The sequence below is a fragment of the Phoca vitulina genome, unplaced genomic scaffold, assembly GCF_004348235.1.
Source record: "Phoca vitulina isolate PV1807 unplaced genomic scaffold, GSC_HSeal_1.0 scaffold22, whole genome shotgun sequence".
Classification (NCBI taxonomy): domain Eukaryota; kingdom Metazoa; phylum Chordata; class Mammalia; order Carnivora; family Phocidae; genus Phoca; species Phoca vitulina.
The window spans coordinates 44,285,110-44,304,361 of NW_022589725.1; positions in this window are offsets into that span (position 1 = coordinate 44,285,110).

The following is a 19,252-nucleotide window of genomic DNA, read 5'->3' on the forward strand; positions in this document are numbered from 1 at the left end:
TATGTATATTTAAGGAAAACTAAATAACAACATAAAAAATGGTAGTGAAATTATACCATAGAAATATGGTGCCCTGTTTAGTATTATGATCACTTGCTATGCTAAAACACATAAATAAAGATTTATGAAAAATGACTTTTAATATTAAGAATCCCTGGGAATTTTAATTTCTCTTTCATGAATCTTCAATTTTAATATTGGGGATTTGGAAACATGAAATACAATTATTAAATCTGCAGTTTTACCCTTAAAAATTATTTATCTACTCTCTTCTAGGACTAATATTTCTCAAACATTTTTTCAACCCTTAACCTGGGGTTCAATCAATGACAGAAGCATTGATTACCCTTTTTTTACAAGTTTGTTTTGATATTTTATTTATCCAAATTGTATGGGTCTAACCAAGTCAATAATGCATGAGTCTAAAGTCTCTCAAGCTTGCTACCAACACAGATAACATTCTTGAATCGCACTATACAGTATTAGATGGTACAGTGAGGCAATCATTTCACAAGACTGATTCAGTTTCATGACCAGTTTGGAAAAATTGGAAGTAAATTGAGTGTTTCATTACATTAGGATAGTTGTTCTTGTTTATTAGTTTCTTTACCTTGCATTATTTTTTAGATTATTATTCTGGTGCAGATAAGGAAGTTAACTACACTGTACTTTTTTCCTAGTCTCATTACACCACCAACAACAGCAACAACAAAAACCTATCATAATTAAGGATATAGTTTTTAAATATGAACAAATGCAATATGAGTGTCTAATTTTGTGGACCAGTGTGATAGCTGCCATACTTATCATTTTATCTTAAGAAATTTATCTTCTGTGAAACTTCATTTTATATCTAGATGCAATCACATGTCTTTAAGAGAGTATCTATATTTTAAGGAAAGTTGTTCATAACTAATTCTTATAGAGTACTATGGAGCTTGGGAGGTAGGAAGATAAGGCAAGAGAGGGATGTAAAGGTGTAGCACAGAGATCCAGAAGAAACTTGCAAACACTGAGGCTACAGTCAAAGGAGGGAAAGGATTTCAAGTGAAAACAAAGTGGTTGACAATGTCAAACATCCCAGTGAAGATGAGGACTGGATCAAATAGTAGTAGAGGTAGACTGATGAGTGAAATTGATGAGTGATTAAAAAAGTGAGAAGGTAGATATAATGTGTTGGGGTTAACTTCCAAGAATTTTAACTGTGAAAGGAGATGACAGAGGGTTTCTAGAGGAGTGGAGAAGGTTCTGGCACTCTCTCAAAGTCTCAATGTTTCTATCTATATGGATGGGACATTGATATTAATATCACATTCTCTACAGACTTAGTATGGGAACTGAGTGAGATAATCTCTTCAAAGTGTTTATTCCAGTATCACATACATAGTAAGCACCTAGTAAGCATTAAGTAGTATTATTTTTAATTTTTGAAAATCTGAAGAAAGTACTATCTCATTACTTTTTATATTATTTCTGTTCCTTTGATTATTAATTTGTTGGCTTTTGGAGCTTCTGTGAATTCTGAGTTCGTACCATTTGCCTTTTTTTGAGTTATTTTTCTTTTGCTTATCATTTCCAGAAGTTTTAAACAAAATATGTTCCATTTATATATTCTTTTGTCTGTATCTCTGCACACTGGGGAACACTATTTTGACATGCTTCCAAACTCACTACCTCCTGTGTTTTCTTAAAATCCAGTGGGGTTTCAGTTTTAGATAATTATTTTTGCATTAGGCCTCTAAGTACTTGGAAACAATTTGTAGCAACTGTTTTAAATTTCATAATCCTATTATTTGTCATATAGTTAGACTCTACAAGTGATATGAATTTGATTAGTCTGTTCTGCACCCTATTGGTCCTTTTATTTTAAGGGTAAAATTATTTCTTCTGCCATATAAAGCTGTCTTTTCTTTTTAATTTCTGTAATGATTTCATGCTTTCCATATCTTTTTACTCCCTTTGTAGGACTCCTATGAGATGGATTTTGAAACCTCTAGATTTGTCTTCCATGTTTCAGTTTTTCTTCTAATATCCATCTTTTGTTTCCCTCACATAAGTTTCCACCTTAAAAATTACATTCTCACCAAGACTCTTAATTATGTCACTCACATAGTCTTTGGTCTTTTGTTTCCATGACAATACTTGAGAGCTCTAAGAACTTTTGAGAGGTTTCTTTTTTTTTTTTTCCTATTAACTGCTTCCATCACATATATTTCTTCTTTTCTTTCTTTTCTTCCTTCACCTCCTGTTTCTGCTCCTCTTCCTCTCCTTCCTCCTCTTTCCCCTTTTTTTCTCTTCCCCCTCATTCCTCTTGGCTTCTTTTTTAATGGATTATATCTCAATTCTTGATGAGGACTGTTCATTTCAAGATTTTCCTTTCCTATTCCATTAATATTGTTTCCTTGGGGTTTGGTCTATTGTTTGCATTTGATGCCTCCTTCTTCAGCTTTGATTCTTGTGTGTCTTTAAAGATTTGTAGATAAGAGTCCAAGGTGAATAGATTACTAGGTGTAATCCATTTTCTCACTCACAATGACGATCCCTGGAAAGAGCTAAAGTTTCACATTAATACTACCACATCTGGTGATTTCAGGAGACCAGCGTGATGGCAATGAAGTTGGAATTCACATATGGTTTATCTTCTAGGTCAGGAGTCTCCCTATACTTCCCATGGCTTTATGTCCCCTAACACTATTGCTCCAGACCAGGAATTTCTAGTGTCAGAGCTTCTATTCCAGAAGGCTACATTTTTTGCTTCATCCTAGAGGGAAACACTGTTTTTAGTGTGTGTCTTTTGTTGGTGGTCATGATGGCAGCACTTGTTCAGCTCTTCTCCCTGTGTGACACTGACAAATGCAAGGAAATAAATGACTAGATTGAGGACTCAAATGATGATATTCATTTGGACATGCTATGTTGGGCTGCTGAGTGTCCAGCCAGAATGTAAAAATATGGATCTATAGTTCATGCGGGAATGTGTTGAGAGATGGACAGGCATTCAGCAGGATGGAGGAGATAGATGAGGACCCGAAGGGAAAAATTGCCAAACAAGAATGGAACTCTTAAAAGTAACAGAAACTGTAAAATACATTCCTTTTTTTAAAAAGATTTTTTTATTTCTTTCTTTGACTGAGAGAGCACAAGCAGGCAGAGTAAGAAGGAGAAGCAGTCTCCCCACAGAGCAGAGAGCCCAATGCAGGGCTTGATCCCAGGACCCTGGGATCATGACCTGAGCCCAAGGCAGATGCTTAGCCGACTAAGCCACCAAGGCACCCCTGTAAGATGCATTCTTATACAAGATGAAATAATCAGGAAAAATATGGTAAGCAATGTGGAAACAGAGAATTATTGTAACAGTTAAAAGAAAGGAGAAATATCAAGCTACACAGTATATCTTACCCTTCCAAATATTAGTTAAAAAACAAGAACCTGATATTAAAATATAGAAATATTTTACTCTCTTCTTCCAAGATCTGGACCATTCTGCCTTATCTTTGCTTTTTGCTGTTCTTAAGAGATTGGTTTCTTCTATGTTTTGACATAAATGTAATCTTTCCTATATGAAGAAGGAGCCCCATAGAATGAAAGAAATATGTCAATAAGGAATTACCCCCCAAGTGTACTTCATCAACGTAGAGTAGAAGAATCTAAATACTATAGGCATTTGACAGACACTATGTATAAACAAAAGTAGTGGAACTGCCTGCATCATAGATCAAAATAAGCATAAACATGATGGAAGTGTTGCTTGTAGGTCCTGTTGTGAGCAGGGAGTATAACTTAGAGTTAGTATAATCAATTGATGTAGCATCCGAGGTTTCAGGTAAAACCAGAATGCAGAAAAGTAAGTGAAAATTGGATAAAGTAATGGAAAACCAAGAAGAAACACTGAAGGCAAAGAAAAAAGAGGGAAGGAAGGCAAAATCAAGATGAGTATTAAAAGTGGTAGAAAACATGAAGATCAGAGAAAAAATGATCTATGGATTGAAAAGTTCCATAGATGACATAAATAATTCAAGATTTTTTTCCTTTAGAAGCAAAATATATTTGTTTATTATAAGGTATGGGACATTTGATTTCCTCTGAAAGGTGTTATATCTGCTGCATGATATCTCTCTCTGGTTCAAGGTTTTGTTCTGAGACTAAAAAAAAAAAAAAAATCCCATCACAATTTGAAAAACAAAACAAAAAGTGATGAACAATATTATTATTCTGGTTCTTATTCGTGAAGATTCTCTAGTCATCTATTGCAATGCTATCTAAGCAAACTTAACTATTTTTCTGGCAGATTCATTTCAAAGCATGAGAAAATCCAGCTGGAAGGCTGTAAATTTCATGATACAACAAACATTTCTTTCTCATGTACTTTTTCACTGAAATCCCTGTGGTGCTTTGACTCAGCTTCCCTGGTGGCTGTCTGCTACATGGGGCTTTCCCTATGCATCCAAACCTTGAGGCAGGTGGAAGCCATGGAGGGTCCTACCAGCAGTCAACAAAATTAAGATGTGTTTGATTCACCTTCTCACCTTTCCTTCCTTCCAGATTAATCTTTTCCCAGGGAATTAGCATGAGCTAGAAAAAGTTCCCACCAAAGCAAACCTAACCCTCATTAAGGTTTCACCTGGTAAAAATGTTAAGGTATTAACCCTTCAAGGAAGTGCTTCAAAGTCCAAAGAAATGAATGAATTGAAATTCAGATTTATAGCAGGCACCCTAGGAAATTTTGTTGGCAAGACCTTGTCCTTCAACGTCATCTGATAAACATTTGCTTTATAGCATAGTATAGGCATATCCTTTTAGAGAGACTGTAACACCAAAAACTTTGTCTTTTTGAGTCATGTTTCCTTACCACCAAAGAAACTGGAAATAAAAATCTGGCCTCATATTTTCTACCAATTCACTTGAATTTTCATCCCCATACGAATATTTCATCTGGGTTTCTGGGACCTTCTACTTGATCCTTTTGGGGTTTGTTTTGTACAGGCTTTGTTTTTCAGATGCAATAATACTGAATAACTGTTTCAAGGAATTCTCTACCTGTTTCCTCATGGATGGTATTTGTGCCTTTAAACCAAATGTAACCCATGAAACACCAGTTTCCAACTGCCCAATTTTCTATAAGAATAATTTTCTGGGTGCTTACTTGGTGTCTCCACCTGGATGCCTGTTTATGCTGTCCCTCAAAACATTCATATACACTCACTGTCTCCATGTTTTCTGTCATTATTTCTTGAGCCCAGTTCTGTCAGGTACTGTCCCCAACATGCCTATAAAAACAACCCTCGGGCGCCTGGGTGGCTCAGTTGGTTGAGCGACTGCCTTCGGCTCAGGTCATGATCCTGGAGACCCAGGATCGAGTCCCGCATCGGGCTCCCTGCTCGGCGGGGAGTCTGCTTCTCCCTCTGACCCTCCCCCCTCTCGTGTGCTCTCTCTCTCTCAAATAAATAAATAAAATCTTTAAAAAAAAATAAAAATAAAAATAAAAAAATAAATAAATAAAAACAACCCTCGTTAAGACCACCAGCCACCTCCACTATTCCAAAGCTAATGGCCAATTTTTAGGGCATACTTGAGTTGTCTTCAGTGACACATGACATAGCTAATTACTCCTTCTTTCTGAAAATACATTCTTCTCTTGGATCAACACCATCTCATGGTTCTTTCCCTCCCTTAAGTGATGTTTCTTAGTGTTCTTCTCTAGTCCATGCTCATATCCCAACCTGCTCAGTGGTAAATGTCCCCAGGCCTCCCCTCTTCTTTAGTCTATCTCCTAAGATTTTATTCAGCATCTTATCTATAGATGTGATTTATACACCAACGACTTCCAAATTCATATTTACAGCCTAGGACTCTACCCTGAGCTCCTACCTCCAACAATGCCCTCTCTGCTTGTATAACTAATACACATCTCTAAAACAACCTGTCCAAAACCAAACTTTTGACTATTTAATCTACCCACAATTCCCACCCAAATCTGCTCCTCTCATGAGTTTACATACCTCAGTAAGTGGATACTCCAAAATGATTCCAACCGATACCTCTGGAATTGGTCCAACTACTTCACCTTTGGTACAGCTATGGCTTTTTGCCGGCCCATTTTGCCACTTTGTAAGCTTTTTTCTTTCTCAGCAATAAGAGTAGAGTGCCATTGGAAATGCTTTCTGTTGGGCTTTTAAAGGATCAAACACACACACACACACACACACAAACCCAAACCCAAAAAACCACCCCAAAACCTAGTCTATATTTTAAGTTCTAGAACTAATCTTAAGTCATTTTTCTCGCCTTTGTCATTCACATATGCACATATTCACACCAACTGCCTGACTTATGGTCACTGCCACCTTGCACGCAACTTCACCAGTGCCCCACATTGGGGAGCGTGCTTCATACAGTTGTTTTTCTGCCACCGCAAATGTTACATTAGACACTCCTAGTCAGAAATAGACTGTGGAGTAAAAAGTGTCTCCATTTTCCCTAATTTTTATCCTTTGTCTTTCTTTTAATAACATTTCTGTCCACTGGCTGATAGCATCCATAAGTGACTATATCTGCTATATTCTTTTAGCTTATGGGGATATAAATTAAAAAGTCATGTTATCTGTGATGTGGAAAGTGTTTTCTGTTTGCCATTAGTTTTGGATCTCCATTTTTCATAGAAAGAGGCATTCTCTGCCATGGTTTGTCCCATCCTTAATTTTATCTGCCGTTAATTAAAAACAGAAAGATCACTAATGAACCCAGAATGAAAAGTTTCAATAAACAGCCAGATAAGAAGGGATTTTTTTTCCTATTTTTCATTTTGAGATATGTACTTAATATTCTATTTCATCACTGTAGGAGAAAAATAATCTTGCCAAGGGCCAGGGCTTTGTGATAGGGAAAAATCTTGGTAAGCATTTGTCTCTTTGCAGTTATCTGCATTACTGCAAAGTACCACTAAGGCAAGAGTGTACCCTCCTAAAGAGACAGAAAACAACACTCAGTGTGCAGCAATTCCATTTCTGGAATCGCCATAGGTGTCATAGCTTATTGCCTTTTGCACAAAGTAGCACAGAGGAAGAAAAGTTTCCCATTAGGCTTACCAGGGAAGGTTACTGCTGGAGAGGATTCAGAGGAGTCATCCAAGCTCTCTCCCTGCCTTCAAGAATGGTTCCATATAAATTATTCCTGGCAGATGAGAACATTCTCTATTTTAAATGTTTCTAGAGAACCAACAAGTCTTCATTTCCTTAGGGCAATCAGAAAGGATGTATTCATGATTTGTTTTCATTGCTGAGGGATTTTAAAAACCTAGGTAGGTTTAACTATAAGATACTATAAGATTCTCCTAAACAGAAATGACTTATCCTCATAGCAGCTAAGTCTATTCTGCCCTCAATCAATAGCCAGAATTAAAGATGTTGAAATTTAGGCTACTTATAGTTAGAAAAACAAGTAGGCAAATCCAAATACTTTGTTGTAGTAACACCACATCTCTAATTTGGCTTGGCTGGGACAAGAAAATTAAAAAAAAAAATTCAGTAGCAATCTAGGTAATACCCATGTCTTTCTGTGTTTTTTAAAACAGTATTTGTTCCTGGGATCTCTTCTTTTTGACTTGTAAGCTGAGTTGTCAGCCCATATATAAATTTCAATTCATTTCTTGTACAATAAATAAGGTGAGGCTAGGGTCCATCCGGAGCAACTGTATTAAACATTTGTAGACTAAGAATTGAGCCCATTTGTTGTTGTTATAAAAGGCTGCATTACTCTAGTCTCTCCCCTGTACAAATTTTTTTCACAGATACAGACTATTTCAGAAGCATTTCCAAAAGTGAGATGAGGCAGAACTCAGATTGATGCAATTCTTGGGTGTTCTTTTTTTTTTTAAGATTTTATTTTTAAGTAATCTCTACACCCAAAGTGGGACTTGAACCCACAACCCCGAGATCAAGTGTTGCATACCCCACTGACTTATCTAGTCAGACATCCCTTGGGTGTTCTTTTTCTTTTCTTTTCTTTTTTTTTAAGGGGGGTGGGAAGGGCAGAGGGAGAGGGAGAGAAAGGCTCCATACTCAGCACAGAGCCCAACATGGGGCTCCATCTCACAACCCTGAGATCATGACCTGAGTCAAAATCAAGAGTCGGATGCTTAACCAACTGAGCTACCCAGGCAACCCGCCCCATGGGTGTTCTTGATTAGTCACTAATTACCTCTTTGCCACAGAAATAATGTCCTACTCTCTCTGAGTACTGCAATTCAAAAAAAAAAAAAAAAAAGAGAGAGAGAGAGAGAGAGAGAGAAAAGAAAAGAAAAGAAAAAAAAACAGTCATCTATGCATTTCTAAACTGCTTTGGCTTCTGTTTTCCTGCTGTCCATTAGTTACTGTTTCACTAAAAGTGGGATGAAGGAGATTTGGTACAAGATGTTATTGGATGGATGACAGCTCAGGTAGCACCTTGATATGTTTGCTTATAAAAATAAATCTATTAGAAGTTAATTAATTTTCCTTTTATAGACTAGAGAATTGAACCTGTCATACAGTGGATGTTTAATAAGTTTTCACTAACTAAATGAATGAATAAATGCACAATTACTGTAGAACTGGTGCTTTTATTATCCTTAAATGTTAGTTAGGTTTTTGTTTTTTTTTTTCCCCAGTGAACTAATTGGTTAACTGTTTGGTTATCATTTACATAGGGACTGATGCTAACTGAGAGAGACAGCCTCTTTGACTGCACATTACTTGAGGAATGAAATGGGTTTCAAGTGGTTCTTCTCAGCAAAGCTGGGGTTGGTTGCTTTTGCAGAATTTGGGTATGAAAAAATATGAAATTATTTTGACTGGATAATGTAATTCCTTTAAGATTTTAGTTTTAAAACCGCTTTTAATATATAAAAAAGAGAAGGCAGAGGGTATCATGGTTTAGCCATAGCTAAGACATGAGTAAGACACCTAAATTATTTTCACTGGAAAGAAATTCTTGGTGATGTTCACCATATCTTTCTCTCTAGTGTAGAATTCTGCACTTGTGTCCTAATGAATAGAGACTGAAAACAGAGAAACACTTTCTCTTCTTGTCATGTGACACTTCCTGTTTTTGCAGCCTCCTTTGGCAGCACTGCATCCCAACCTCCTTCGGGACTCCCCAGCCTCAGCCATGCCTCCCTCTCAGCCACTGCTGTCACTTCCTCAAGCAGGACCTGCTCTGCCCTCCACTGATTCAGCTCTGTCATCATGGGCTCTCCTCCAACAGGTGTGCCTACTTCAAAGTGTTCCCTCAGATGTGTTTTTACATCTTTGGCATTTGTGTGATTATTGGACTCTTTGTTTTCCCCATAGGCCATTTTCCTCATGAGAAAAGGGACTGGTTCTGCTTGTCTCATGATTACTCTCCTGCCACTCCAGCACAATGCCTGGCCCACAGCAGACACTTGATAAATATTGACTGATTGAACAAATGAATGAAGAAACTCACATTTGAAAGAGATCATGATCTCCAGCAGAGAAGGTCTAAAGAGGAAATGGGATGGCTTCAGTAAAACATTACTTGTACAACAAGAGTTAGCTGGTAAATATGTGGGTTCCAGAAATCTCCTTCCTCTCAAAGAAATGTTATTGTTAGAGACTCTTCTAACTTAGGTTAATAAACTCCTAGTCTACAATCCAAAAGCATCTGGAAAGCTTTGATAGATACTAGTTATAATCACTTAGATATTAATACATTGGATTATTTAATACTTGGGCTTAGTATTCTGGAGGCATTACTCCATTTACTAGAAGGGAAATGAGGAAAAGGCAAGTTTGAGAACATTTTCTGTTGCAAAGAGCCACAAAATGACACTGAAACTTCTGCTACCCTCAGATGTGTGAGGATTTTGGTAACCCAGATGACTGGACTTTAACAGCTGTGTAGGGTAGAGGAGATAGGACTTTGAGATGTAGCAAAATGGGGATTTAAAATGCAAACTTTATAAGGAATGAGGAACGTTGACAAACTACACCTTCAGTGAAAGAGTGAGCTAGAAAGAAATCTTCTTGCCAACATGGAGAGATTCCAATAGCAGTCACCCGTCTCGGTTTGGCTTTGGAGGGAAAAATCTACCTAAGAATTTATGTATAACTGCATAACTGCAGGCTTTTAAATGTGGTTTTGAAATTTGAATTTACATACCTTCTGGTCAGAGCATGTTCTTGGACAGGAAGGGTACAAAACCTCAGTAGATTTGTATGCTCAACTCAAAGAGACTTCAGACAGAGAGGCCAGAATATGATGAACTCTTAATCCAATAACACACACACACACAACACACACACACACACACACACACACACACACACACATTCATGCACATACAAGGGAACAAACCACCATGAGTGAGGGAGGAAACAACAGCAGTGGACTTACATCTTCCCTTTGTTTCCTTTTTCTTTTTCTCTTTCTTTCCCTTTTATCTTTTATTTTCTTCTTACTAATTTTTTAAAATTCCAATATAGTTAACATAAAGTGCTATATTAGTTTCAGGTGTACAATATAGTGATTCAACAATTGTACAATATAGTGAGCAACTTTACTCATTGCTCATCCTAAGTGTACTCTTAATCCCATTCACCTATCTCACCCTTCCCCCCACCCACCTCCCCTGTGATAACCAACAGTTTGTTCTCTATAGTTAAGAGTCTGTTTCCTGATTTTTCTTTTTACCCTTTGTTCATTCATTTTTTCTTAAATTCCACATATGAGTTATATCATATTTGTCTTTCTCTGACTTGTTTATTTCAGTTAGACATTCTCTAGCTCCATCCACATTTATATGGTCAATTGATCTTTGACAAAGTAGGAAAGAACATAAAATGGGAAAAAGCCTCTTCAACAAATGGTGTTGGGAGAACAACTACATGCAAAAGAATGAAACTGGACCATTGGCTTACACCATACACAAATATCTTCACTTTGCCCAACTGATTCAGCCATTGGAACTATGTGATTCTAAATAAAAGAAATATAATTAAATGTTTGAAGCTGTTGAAGATGAAATAAGACAATGAGCAAGGCACATTTTGTTATAAAAAATAAGCCTAATGGGAAAAAATTCAAATACAACTTCTAGAAGTGACACATTTACATTGGAAGAAAGCCTCGGTGGATGACTACACATAAAATTGGATAGAGATGAAAAGAGAAGGAATAAACTGAAAGTTAGGTATGAAGAACTTGCCCATAATGCAGCTCAGAGAGGCAGAGAGAGAAAATATGAGAAAGAAATGGAAGATAAAGTGCATAGATTTGATATACATCTAATTGGAATTCTAGATAAAAGAAACTGAAAGAATAAGGGAGAAGTATTTGAAAATATACAAGCAGGAAAACAAAGAACAAACAAACCCTAATCCTTGGATCCAGAAAGTCTAATGATTTCGGATAGAAAGAAACCCACACCTAGATTCAGAACATGAAAAGACATAAAGAGAGAGAGAGAGAATAAAAGCAGACAGGGAGGAAAGAAAGGTCACCTACAAAGGAAAGGCTTACTGTGCTCTTGGTCATCTGTTGGAAGACAGACAATGGAAGAGCACTATCTTCAATCATACTAAGAAAAAAAGCTGCCAACCTAGAATACTATTCACACTAAGTCTTTCTTTTAAGAATGGTGGAATAAAGACATTTTTGGACAAATAAAAACAGAGATCACCAAAGACATTCTCCAAAAGAATTCATAAAGGACATATTTCAGAACAGCGTACAGCCCTAGATGAAAGGTCTGACTTACAAGGAGCAATGTAGATACCAAAGGCAATGATAAATGCTCATTGTGCAAGTACTATGTGCCAGGCAATTTTCTAAGCACTTCACATGATTTAGCTCATTTAATACTCACTCCTGCACTATGAACTAGATCCTATTATTAAGCAAGTTTAATTTGTCTAAGATTACAGAATTAATAAGTGGCAAGGGGATTCCAAGCAAGGAATGTGCCTGCAGAGCCAGCTGCTAACAGCTCTGTTATGGTGAATAACAGATACTGACATTATAAAACAATAATGACTATGTCTAAAATGTGACAAAATAAGAGGTTACCACAAAAATACTGGGAAATTGCAAATAAGTTGTGGATGACTAGAATGAAGTTCTAAGATCATTGCATTGTTTCTTAGTAAGGTAAAAACACTGAAATTCTAGGGGCGCCTGGGTGGCTCAGTCGTTAAGCGTCTGCCTTCGGCTCAGGTCATGATCCCAGGGTCCTGGGATCGAGCCCCGCATTGGGCTCCCTGCTCGGCAGGAAGCCTACTTCTCCCTCTCCTGCTCCCCCTGCTTGTGTTCCCTCTCTCGCTGTGTCTCTCTCTGTCAAATAAATAAATAAAATCTTTAAAAAAAAAAAACACTGAAATTCTAGTAAACATGCTTGGTAAATTTTGTAGTATAATCACTGGAAGAATGTACAGATAATAATAGTTTCCAAACAAGTAGAAGAAAAATAAAGGAATAAATATTTCAATTGAAAGAAGCAAAGAGAGGAAATTTGGAAACTTTGCAGGACAAATAGCAAAAACATAATAAGGTGAAAGAAGAAATAATTCCAAACATATCAGTAATCATTATAAATGTAAACAGACTGAATGTTCTATGTCAACGACAAGAGTTAGCATGGTGGATTTTACAAATTTATTCTGTTTATAAGAGATAAGGATTCAAAATGAAAACACAGAAGAGGCAAACTTGCAAATACTTACCAAAGAACAGAGGCAACTATATTAATATCTGAAAAAAATAGATTTAAGGCAAATGCATTAACAATGTTAATAATGATAAAAAAGATCACCACACAATGATAAAAGTTTCTACTACTCAGGCAGATATAAAAATTCCAAACCTATGTGGCAGAGATTCAAAATATACAAAGCAAAAACAGATTTACAAGATGGAAAAAGTCACAATGTTTGTGGAAGATTTTGATATGCTTGTCTCTCAGTAACTGAAAAATCAAACCAAAAAATTCAGTAAGAATATAAAAGATTTCAAAAGCAAATTAAAAAGTTTTACCTCATGGACTTATATAGAATAGTGAATACCTCTACCTATTTCTTTGCCTATATTCAAAAAGATTAATAAATTCAACCAAATTATATAGGTGTAAGCGTAATATTATTCTCAAGCAAACAGGAAACATTTATAAAAATTAGTCTTAGCAAATTTTAAAGTATTATTATCATCTAAAACTCCATTCTTAGAATATAATTTAATAAAATTAGAACACAATACCATAAATAACTAGTAAACCTCCATATATGTGGAAATTTAAGATAATAAGAGAAATCATAATAAGATTTGGAGAAGATAACAACAGTTATGAAATTTATACACAAATAACCTGGGGGATGTGGAAAAATAGCGTTTAGAAAAAAATTACACATTGAATGCTTTTTATTAGAAAAGAAGGTGTAAAATGAACTAATACAATAATAGAAAAATAACAAGGATGAATGCAAAGATAGCAGAAGGAAATAAATGAGTTGAAATTAATACCATAAGTGCATATTTATACTATAGAGAATTGACATGTCAAAAGTTTTTTCTTAGCAAAGTTATAAGGTAGATACGTGTATGCATAATAGAAATTTGAATTGTGCAGAGATCACATTGTAGGTCACTAGAGAATCAGTGAGCTACTCAATAATCATGACTGATTACACATATAAAAATAAAATTATATCATGATGTATACAATGCTTGTTAGACAATATAAGGGAATGTCTTTGTGACAATGCAGGGAAAGATTTCTTAAATAAAAAATGATCCAAACAGTAAACAAAAGATTGGTAAATTCAAGCTTTTCACAATTAAAAAAAATTAAACTTCTGTTGGTCTGAAAACACCTTAGAGTGGAAACAATTCAACTGTCCATAAATAATAGAACATATAAATGAATTAAAATGTATTCATAAAATTAAATATCATACAAAGGTAAAGAGAAAGTACAGCTGGGAAGCCTGGGTGGCTCAGTTGGTTAAGCGTCTGCCTTTGGTTCAGATCACGATCCCGGGGTCCTGGGATAGAGTCCCACATTGGGCTCCTTGCTCAGTGGTGAGCCTGCTTTTCCCACTGCTTGTGCTTTCTCTCTCTCTTTCTCTCTCTCTGGCAAATAACTTTTAAAAATCTTAAAGAAAAAAAAAAGACAAAGTAGAGCTAAGTTCAGAATGGTAAATATTAAAAATATAATGTAAGTGAAAGAAGCTTATCGTAGAATCTTATATATAACATGATTTTACATAAATTAAGTTCAAAACATACTATATATAAATACATATAAATTTGGTATGTTTTGAACTTACTTATACATACATATGTGTATGTATATGTATACATGTAGGTATATGTAACTTACATATACATATATATTCATACTTACGAATGAAAATATGTGGTGATTGGCAAAAATGAACAAAATTATTCTACTTCCATGAAGAAATAGGTCTATATCTCTGCTTTTATTTTTTTTTAATTTTAATTTTCATTTTTTTTAAAGATTTTACTTACTTATTTGAGAGAGAATGAGAGAGAGAGCATGAGCAGGGGGAGGCGCAGGGAGAAGGAGGCTCCCTGCTGAGCAGGGAGTCCAACTCAGGGCCAGATCCCAGGATCCCTGGATCAGGACCTGAGCTGAAGGCAGACGCTTAACTGACTGAGCCACCAAGCGCTCCATATATTTCTGCTTTTATATATAATGTATATACTCCATGAGTCCTTATATTTAGACTTCATGAGTTTGTATCTCCACCTTTTTAAATCTGGATGGGGATGTATCTTGCTTTGGTCAATGGAACATTATCAAATGTAATGCAAACAAAGGCTTGAAAAGTGCCTGAGAAATAGGGTTTGATTTTTTGCATAACTTAGAACCCTAAAATCATTTCAAGGAATCTAAACTAGCCTGACAGAAGATAAGAGGTAGAACAGGTACAAACCTGGAACTCCTATGGTAATGGCAATGTTCTTTTTCTTCTATTTCAATAACAATTTTATGTTCATTTTATTACTATCCTTCAATTGTACATATCTATTTTTTACTTTTTAATTTAGGATGCATTTCACTAGAAAACTTTTTTAAAAAAGAACACATTCTTGAATTTTATATCCAATTAAAAGTTCACTAGAAACTGATTAAATAAATATGGTTTTAATCAAACCAAAATTGAGTTTACAACAGCAAACACTTATCAAAAACCATGTTGTAGCAAGAAGAGTAAAAATCCCAGAATAAAATTCTCTTATATACAGAAGGAGAGCAAAGTAACTGACAAATATGAGGATAAATCTGAAATATCACTGAATGTATAAAAGAATAATAATAATAATTTATTTGTATTTAAAAAATAAACAAGGTAGGATACAACAGCAACGTGCAAAAACTTCAGTTGTGTTCTATACACTAGCAATAAATCATTAAAAATTGAAATAAAAGAACAGACTTCCACTAGAATAAAATTATAGAGTATATAAAGATATATTTAACACATATATATACAACTTATATAGCGACACTTATAGAACATTGCTGAGAAAAATAGTAAAGATCCAAACAGATAGAAAAATACACAAATTTCATGGACTAGGAAAATTAACATTGTTAAGATGTCAACTCTCCCTAAACTGATTCATACATTCAATGCAATTCAATCAAAATCCCAGATGATTTTGTTTTTAGGAATTACTAAACTGATTCTAAAACGTATATGAAAATAAAAATGACCAAGAATAGCCAAAACCATTTTGAAAAAAGAACAAATTTGGAGGAATTTCACTCCTGAATTTCAGATCATATTATGCAACACAGGAATTAAGAAATTGTGATATTGGTATAAGAATAAATACTAGATCACTAAAACAAAATAGAGAGTCCAGAAATAGACCCATGCTTACATACTTAATTGATTTCCAACAAAGGGGTGAATGTAAGTCAATGGAGAATCATCTTTCCAACAAATAGTCCTGAAATAACTGGGTATCCATACAGAAAATAATTAAAACTTGACCCTTACCCCACACCATATGCCAAAATTAACTCAAAAAGGATCATACCCCTAAACATAAAAGTTAAACTACAATAGTAGAAATAATAGAATAAATATTTGTAACCTTGGCATACGGAAAATTGCATTGGTAAGATATAAAAATCAGAAGTCATAAAAGAAAAAATAAAATAAGCCTTATTAAAATTACAACTTTTACCCTTTAAAAGACACTATGTTTAAAAAATGAAAGACAAGCCTGGGTGGCTTAGTCGTTAAGCGTCTGCCTTTGGCTCAGGTCATGATCCCAGCGTCCTGGGATCAAGCCCTGCATCAGGCTCCCTGCTCAGTGGGAAGCCTGCTTCTCCCTCTCCCAGTCCCCTCGCTTGTGTTCCTGCTCTCACTATCTTTCTTTCTCTATCAAATAAATAAATAAAATCTTTTTTAAAAAATGAAAGACAAGTCATGCTGGGAGAAAATATTTGCAATACATATCATCTCAAAAAGGACTTATATCAAGGATACATAAAAAGCTCTTACAACTGCATAATAAAAAGACGAATAACTCCATAAAAAATAGGCAAAAGATTTGAACATTCAAAGATACAGGAATGTCAAATGGACTCATAAATATTTGCTCAACAGCATTACTCATTAAGGAAATCCAGTATAAACCACAATATGATAACACTATTGCATTCAGTAGAATGGTTAAAATTATAAAGGCTGAAAATTTCAAATTTCAAGTATTGACATAAGTGTGGAGAAACTGAAACTCTCATATGTTGGTTGGGGAATATAAAATGGCACAGTTATTTTGGAAATCATTTCTTTTGAGTTAACAATAGACTGGCAATATGACCCAAAACCTGAGTCCAGGTTTTTACTGAAAGGAAATGGAAACATATGTCTACTCAGTGACTTTTATATGAATGTTTATAGCAGCTTTATTCATAACAGCTCTAAACTAGAAACAAACCAACTATCCATCAACAGGTAAATGGATAAACAAATTTTTTGTGTATCTATACTATGGAATTCTGTTTAGCAAATACAAAGAAAGAACCATTGTTATAAGTAGAAACATGAATGAATCTCAAAAACATTATGGTGGGAACTCCTGGGTGGCTCACTCATTTAAATGTCTGCCTTTGGCCCAGGTCATGATCCCCTGGGATCAAGTCCTGCATCAGGCTCCTTGCTCAGTGGAGAGCCTGCTTCTCCCTCTGCCTATTGCTCCCCCTGCTTGTGTGCTCTCTCTCTCTCTGACAAAAAAATAAATATTAAAAAAAAAAAAGTTATGGTGTATAAGAGAAGTCATGAAAATGTGTAAGTACTATATGATCAATTCCATTTATATCAACTCTAAGAAGGAAACATAATCTGGAGTTACAGAAATCAGATCAGTAGTTACCTGGGGCCAAGGAGTGGGTAGGAACTGACTGGGAATGGGCCCAAAGACCTAGGGTTCTGGGGATTCTCTTTATCTTGATGGGGTTGGTAGTTACATGCCTGTGTACATTTGTCAAAATTCAAGCTATGCACTTAAATTGTATGTAAATTATACTTCAGTAAAACTTATTAAAAAAGTAATACAGAACTAAAGTACTAGTGAACAGTGAATGTAAGAAGTAGAGGGTTTCACTAGAGTTAAAATATTCTAAAATTCAATAATTGTTCTGGAGTAGAACTGGAGATACTGATTACCTTTAGACTTTAAGTTTGATGAGATGATAATAAAAATCTTAATGATAATCACTAAAATAATAGAAATAGAGGGTGTACATTTTCAAAAAATTGCATGCTAGTGGATAAGAGTGTGGAGAGGCAGTGGGGATGAAATAAAAACAAAGCACAAAATCAATTCCATAAAACAGAGGAAGAAAAAAGATACAAAACACAAGAAAATGAAGTAAAACTAAAGATGATAGAAATCCACATAAAGACAAACTCCTTAGTTAAAAGACAAAGATTGTCATATCAGAATTTAGAAAATCTAGATCTTTGTGGCTGTCTAGGCACTTGAAAGGTCTTTCTACAATACATTTAGATCTTGAATAAAATATACTCTGTAATGTATTTCTGGACTAATATGAAGGAAATGAATTTTCTAGTGTCAATAATAAATACTGATGTCTATGAAAAAATAAGTGGACAGAAAGTGGCACACCCAGAGGCGAATGATGAGTAGATAGGCACGCCTCGGTTGCTCAGGGAAAAATACCTCACCTTGCTGTAGTCTGCTCAGAGCCTGAGACTCACTCCATCAAGGCTACCATTTAAGAGGCTAAAGTCAGCCTAAGCCAGTTGCATCCTCTGGCTTTCAGCTGAAGCAAATACAAATCATTGGGGGAGAAAACTTCAATATAGGCCTCCTGAAATTAAAATCATGAGTAGTCTTTTGACCAAATCTAATAAACATGAACACATACACACACATACAGAGAGAGAAAAGAGGATCCACTTTGAGTGACAGTTCACTAAAACAACGCAGACCCATTTTAAATATCCTCCTTCCTACTCTCACTCTGGTGAGGACTGCAGTTGCTTGAAATGTCAGATAAAGAACAAAAATAACTATGACTGACTAAACATTTAAATAGAAGACACCACTTTAAAATAATGAACAACCCTTTCTGATGGTCTCAGATGAGACCATCAGAAAAGACCTATAGGTATAAACAAAAAAGGTACCTGAGGATGAAGCATTCTTGAGCTGGCAGAGCCTGTACCATATATACACAGAGTTCATGTTTTCTTTATTTGAAGTACTTAGACATTCACCTGGTAGAATTTTAGATATGAAATAATTCATACTCCTCTGACCTGCCCCAAATGTCTATCTCCTTCCACCTTTGGAGACCTTCATTGACATATGAATGGATTATCTGTTAGGGGAAAATCTCTCAGTCATTAGGTTTGATGTCAGGAGGGAAAGAAGAGTCTAGTGCATTAGATACTTTTTGGAGAAAACAAGCCATTGTCACCGAGCTTCTACCACAAAGTTACTTGTACACATGTTGAATTTCCCTAGAATTTTGCCCCATTATCTTCTTATCCATTAGTATCTGGCTGCCCTCACCTGTCTAGTAGCTTCTAAAGTTGGTCCTGACGAACAAACTCCTAGCTCTCCTAAAATAAATAGACCTCTCTGCAGCATTTTTACTTGTGGACCATGCCATCCTTCTTTTTATTTTTTTTAATTTTTTTTTAAATTTTTTTATTGTTATGTTAATCCCCATACATTACATCATTAGTTT